This window comes from Empidonax traillii, unplaced genomic scaffold, assembly GCF_003031625.1.
Source record: "Empidonax traillii isolate 1590-97213 ecotype Southwest subspecies unplaced genomic scaffold, ASM303162v1 scaffold458:size851334, whole genome shotgun sequence".
NCBI lineage: Eukaryota > Metazoa > Chordata > Aves > Passeriformes > Tyrannidae > Empidonax > Empidonax traillii.
In genome coordinates, this window is record NW_020955651.1 from 799,461 (window position 1) to 805,460 (window position 6,000).

A 6,000-nucleotide genomic window follows, 5' to 3' on the forward strand; every position below is an offset into this window, starting at 1 on the left:
CCTGATAACCTAGAGATGCAAATTTCCCAGTGTCCAAAATCAAGGCCTAAATAAATAGTTATATAATTTGTTTATACATATTATATATTAAAATTTTCCCTATATGTAGCATTTCTTTTTTGTGACTTATTATATATAATGATGTTTAATGAATTTTCATCTACTGTTGGTATTATCTAGTATGCATTCAGGGGTACTTTTTTCCCCTTTATTTTTCTATAAATATTTATGAGGCAATACTCATAGAATATACTCTTTCCAGGATATTTTTCTTCTAGAGGAAATACCAGTTCCATAATAGATATGAACATTTATCATATGCTGCAAATGATAGGCATAAACTGTAGTGTCATGTGCTCTACTATAGCAGAAATAGGTTTTACTATAAGTCAAGCAATAGGTTTTGCACAAGTCAAGCTAGCTCTTTTCCTAATTGATCATACTTTCTTTATTATCAGTTCCTACTTAATTCTGTGCTTACCTTTACATTAGCAGTATCTGTACAACATGCAGCTATTCCTCTAAATGTTTTCATAATTTTTCCAACTCTTCAATGTAATATGCCTCCTAATACTGTCAACATCCTGTATTAACAGTTAGGGAACAACATAACCAATTCTGTATCTATGGAGGTAATACAAGATTCAAGTTTAAGGTTAAAATGTGCTAAAGACACTTTATTCCCTTTGCTTTATGCAATTTAAACATTAATTTTTATTCCAATAAGAAGACCATCCTAGAAAACCAAATTTGCATGAGACACTGAAAGGGCATTAAGAATTTTAAGCCACTTGTCAAAAATTTGAATATCCAACATCAAATTTCTAGTGCCAGCCCAGGGAATTCAAGATGTTTGATTGGGTTTGGCAGATAAGTCAATGGGTAGAAGAACAACAGCTCTGTTAGCAGATAGGTAGAGGGTAAGGTACTGCAGGGCATATCAGGTGGCACTAGGTGTCATGGGCAATTTTGGCAGCTGAGTCAAGAGTGCAGTGACTTACAGTATTGTGACCAATCCTGGATGACATACTTCTTTCTAAGAAAGATTCAGCACGAATTGCTTCTATAAAGATAGTCATCTTGAATCCTTAAATCTGATATTTTTAATTTCCTTATTCATTGTCCTTTCCCATTGCAAAATGCATCTTCTTCTCTGAAGAATCAAGGCAGTAAGTACAGTGGAAACACCACACTATTGTGTCCTGTTGCTATTCTTTTCCTTCAGGTCAGTCCCTCAGTTTACTCCCTAAGTTAGTGACCTAGTTGCTTGCAATGCCTTTGCATATTCCTTCATGACAAGAAAGCAAATAGCTGCATCTTCTGCAGCAAAATTTATTATTTCACTTCCTCACTGCTATTGGTAATTGTTATGCTGCTCCATTTGTAATTAATTAACATTAGTTCACTTTTTGCTATATTATTTTCTGCTGTACTTGTTAATTTAGGATTTACTGTGGTAAATCCTCCCTGTCATCGTCTCCTTTATTTACAAAACATATTGTCTCTAGGCAGATCCACTATTCATTGCTTTCACCTGTACAAAAGACCCCAATTTTCAATTTTTATTTAAGGAAAATTCTGATCTACAACAACTTATTCATATATCTATTAATGTCCTTTGTTCTTACAAAACTAACTTGATTCAGATGTACCAAGACCTAGGGCCTGAAACCCTTGTATGTTTTTTCTGTGGGTTTGCTTTTTTTTTTTGTTTTTTAAGACCAATGAAGTTCAAACCATTTTGCCTCTAGCTCTTGATATTAATGGTTTACTGTATTCCTGTCAGACTACAAATGCTTTGCTGGTCCTGTTTTCCAGAAACAATAAGCAAGTAGAATTAATTGAAGGCAAATGTTGACTTAAAAACATTCAAATGTCTTCTATTTTTTGTTAGGGCTATGGAAACTTATCTGAAAAGAATATGTTTTACACAAAGAATTTTACAAGCTTATGAGCAAGATGTTTCATATAGCACACAAATAAGAAAACAATTTAGTTTATTTCAGTTTATGCTTTAAGGAACCAGAGCTTGGAGACTGAGCGGTATATATGTAGGGGACATGCCTTAGTTGATGCTTACATTAATGTTTGGCATTTTGTTTGATTTTGACTGCTAGAAGGCCTGATGCTAGCAATCCTGGACAAGCTAGAAACCCAAGACACACACACACACACACATACACACACACACACACAAAAAAAAACAAAACAAAACAAACAAACAAAAAAAACCAAACCAAACCAAAACAAACAAACAAAAAAAAGGATGCCTACTTTTTGGCATTATGGTATTGCTGAGAAAAAAACCCAAGCATTTAGAAAAAAGATCACAGAAAACCTGTGTTTGAGCTAGAAACTTATTCAGATCACTGCTTGCATTTTCTGAGTCCAGTTATCACAGAAGATAATGAAATTCCTGAGTCTGACTAAAGGACACTTGGCAGTGAGTTTCTTATGTCCTCTAATTAGTCCCTCCACTGACACTTGTTTTTTTTTGCAGATCCTCTGGCCTTGTGCAGTTTAAGTTACTATCTTGTGAACTTCCTCAATTGTCTCTAAATCCTGCTGTCTTACTTACTTGGTCTTGATTAAAAGCTCACTGGAGTTAATGGAGAGTTCTATCTCATTCGGTGGCTTTTTGGAGCGCTACTTCAGCTGGAAGCATATCCAGCTGTTGACCATTGCCTAACACATTCTTAGCTAAAATGCATTCCCACTGCATAATTTCTGGCAGTAGTAAATGAATTAATTTATTTCCCTGTTTTCTGAGACAGCTTTGTTTCCATTTCAGTTCTCCTAGTTCTTGGAGGTGCAGTGACTCCTAACTGTGTTCTTGAACTCAGTGCCAAAGCCTCAGGGTTGTCTTATTCTTGTTTTTCCAAAACCTTGATTATAAAGCACTGAGCCTTTGATTCAGACTGTCAGCATTCACTTGATATAAATAAAATTCTTTCTTTGCTTTCTTTTCTTTTGGTCCTCACAGATTCATCCCCAGGAAATTGTATAAGAAAGAATGTGTGGGATAAATGCTAGCTTTGCCATAAAATGAAAAATCCTGTCTGACCCTCAGAAAAAGTTTGGGTATAGTAACAAGTTTCCCTCTTGTCAACTTCTCAGTCTGCCTGAACAGAAGCAGAGGTCTTCAGTGAGCTGTGTCAGCTCTGGAAAGTTCTAGATCTGATTTTTACAAGGAGAACAAGATAATATCCAGCTTTGGAAGGAGTGGCAGGGGATCCCCAAAATGACTCATTCATTTTGTTTTTTCACCTTGGCACCTGGCTAAAAGACGTTCCTGGTCTGAAACTGTAAACTAAGAGCAATAAAGCAAAATATTGAATAAGTTTATATATTTTCATATAAAACAGTAGTAACAAAATAAAAAATCACCTTCTCCTTGTCCAGGGGCCAGTCTACAAAAGGGGAAGTAATTCTACAAAAGCGGAATACATGAGTGTTCCAGTAATGATGACATATAAGTTCAGCTGCTTGGGCTACACAGTCTCTCAAAAAGTCACATTTGGTTTTCTCCAACTCTTCCACATTCTGTGATCAGAAATGCATCTGTCAGATGAACAAAATGGTTCACTCATGTTGTATGACAGGGACAATTGTGTTTTATTCAGAAGTGGGAGGTCTGTGAGTATTCATTTCTCAAGATATGCTATGCCTTATGAACTTGTTAATGTTAGTATGAGGAAGGAAATGTAGGACACTTACAAAAGCAAATGGTGCAAAATAGACAGGTTGAGCTGGTACCAAGCACTGGGCATAAACCAGAGACTACAGAATGTGCTCACCAAGCAGATGCAAGAGTCATCTATTCCAAATAAAGTTAAGAGAATTTTACCTCACTGGGTACAGAAAACATTGTTCTTAAACTTCAAAATTTATATTTTTTGGCAGGTTCCTTATGTATTTTAATTTATGCAAAGATTATTTCTAGAAAAAGCAAGTTTTTATTGCTTCCCTAAAAGCCCTGTGTAAGATGTAGTTTATTTTTCATATTCTAGGAGAGAATTATAATTGAAGTAATACAATGTCATATATTTTGTCAGTTTGGTTGCTAATTTATATATACTATTTAATTTTTGAAATCTTTGCTTCTTTTAAGTGCCTATAAACTCTTATCTATGAATTTTAGGTTTCAGATTATTTGGTGGCAAACATGTACCATTTACTAAAAAAAATTCCCACAATGAATGTTTGTTTTCTTTGACTTTATTGTAGAGAATTGCTATAAAGTAGATGTAAGTCCTTTGACAGGCATTCATAATTCTTTGGGAATATATTATTGTGAATTTAAAAAAAAATTTTATCATTTAAAATATGATTATTCAAACAATATCCTCTAACTTGCACATGTGTACATCCACCTAATCCAAATGGATTGGGTTAAGTTTTCTAAATAAAAGTAGTATTTAGTGTTCCAAACTATGTCCATTGAATATTCTTGAAGAATTTTACTAAGGTGCATAGCAAAGAGCATTCCCTTTTTGCACTTGGATTATCCTTCTTTGAAATCCCACTTCTCCCAGGCCTTTAATACTAGAATCCTCCAACATTTTCGTTAATGTTATATACTGTACTAGTGAGTCTACTTCATGTCCAGATAAAAGTTTTTCTCACCTTGTTTTTGGTCTGAGACCTTATTATTTCCTGAATCATTATTTATTATTCATTTTCCAATTCAAAATATGTTATCAGAATTATACTGAACAAGGAGAAAGCAGGATGTGATATCCTGAAATAATTGAAATTACTACAATGAGTTTCAGGGCTAAAATTCAGGCCGGTGTAGAATGTTTCCTTCTGTGATACTGAACACTCTGATTCTTTTTGTTTGTTTGTTCTAAAGGCAGAGTGAGAGGATGGAAAGGTAGGAAACTGCTTTGATAGATCCTTTGCGTGTTTCAATATCACTTGTATTTCATGAATTGCTGGATTGTGGAACCTTGATCACTCCAGGGCCCTGGGAAAAGGGGAGCATCACATGAACCTCACTGGGACTAGGGAACAAAAGCTGGAGAACAGAAAAACAAACGTCTCAGAGAGAAGGAGAAAGGAAGGAAACCACGTGTCCGCGGAAGGGATTAGCATTTCTATTTTGCTCATCAAAGTTAAAAGAAGTACAAAAGAGGGATTTAGAGTGCTCCAACTATTCCATCCCCTGTGCAAATCACCATAAACAGAAGGGAAAAGAGAGTTAAACAGAAAATGTGAGATAACTGCAGTTGTTTTTACTAGCAGAGTCTTGTTTAGATTTAATTATGTCTGCATAAACAGTGAATGCAAGGAATAAAAAAATATTTTTAAAGAATCACATTATGAACTACCCATTATGTACGGATCAACTCAAGTGTCTTATTTCTCACATTTGCCTGATTTTTGTTTTTTTTTGTTGGAGGATTCTCCTTTCAAGTCACATACACTTAAATGTTGTTATTCTTTTCCCTTACATATACTCTTATTGTCACTTCTTACTTCCATGGTTGATGTAGGATGAATAAAGTGTCAAATTTTATAGTATGATTTTTTCCCCCCTCTCATTAAAATATTTTTTGGTTTTTTGGTACTGCCTGTCCAGCTGGTTGGTTTGGGGTTTTTGTGGGGTTTTTTGGTTGTTTTGTTTGGATAGGGTTTTTTTGAATCTTCCAGAAACAAACAACATGGCTATTTAAAATTTCTCAGATATGTGCTGGATCTGCTTAATACTGATTACTATCAGTGAAATTTCTGAATATTTTCATGCAGTCTGGCCTATCAGGATATCATGCTTTTCTAAATGAGCACCCAGAATATTGTTTTTTTACATATGTAAAAAATGTAAGAAAAACCCACCATATAGTCTCTGGTTCACCATTGCTTTCAGTCTACTTGGAATGTCTTAGCTGTCAAGGAAAAAAAGCATTAACTTTAACTGAGACCAATTACAGCAAAATCAAATAGCAAATCTATGATTACAACAACAGGAATGGATAGATCCTAGTTTTCTTTCAGAAA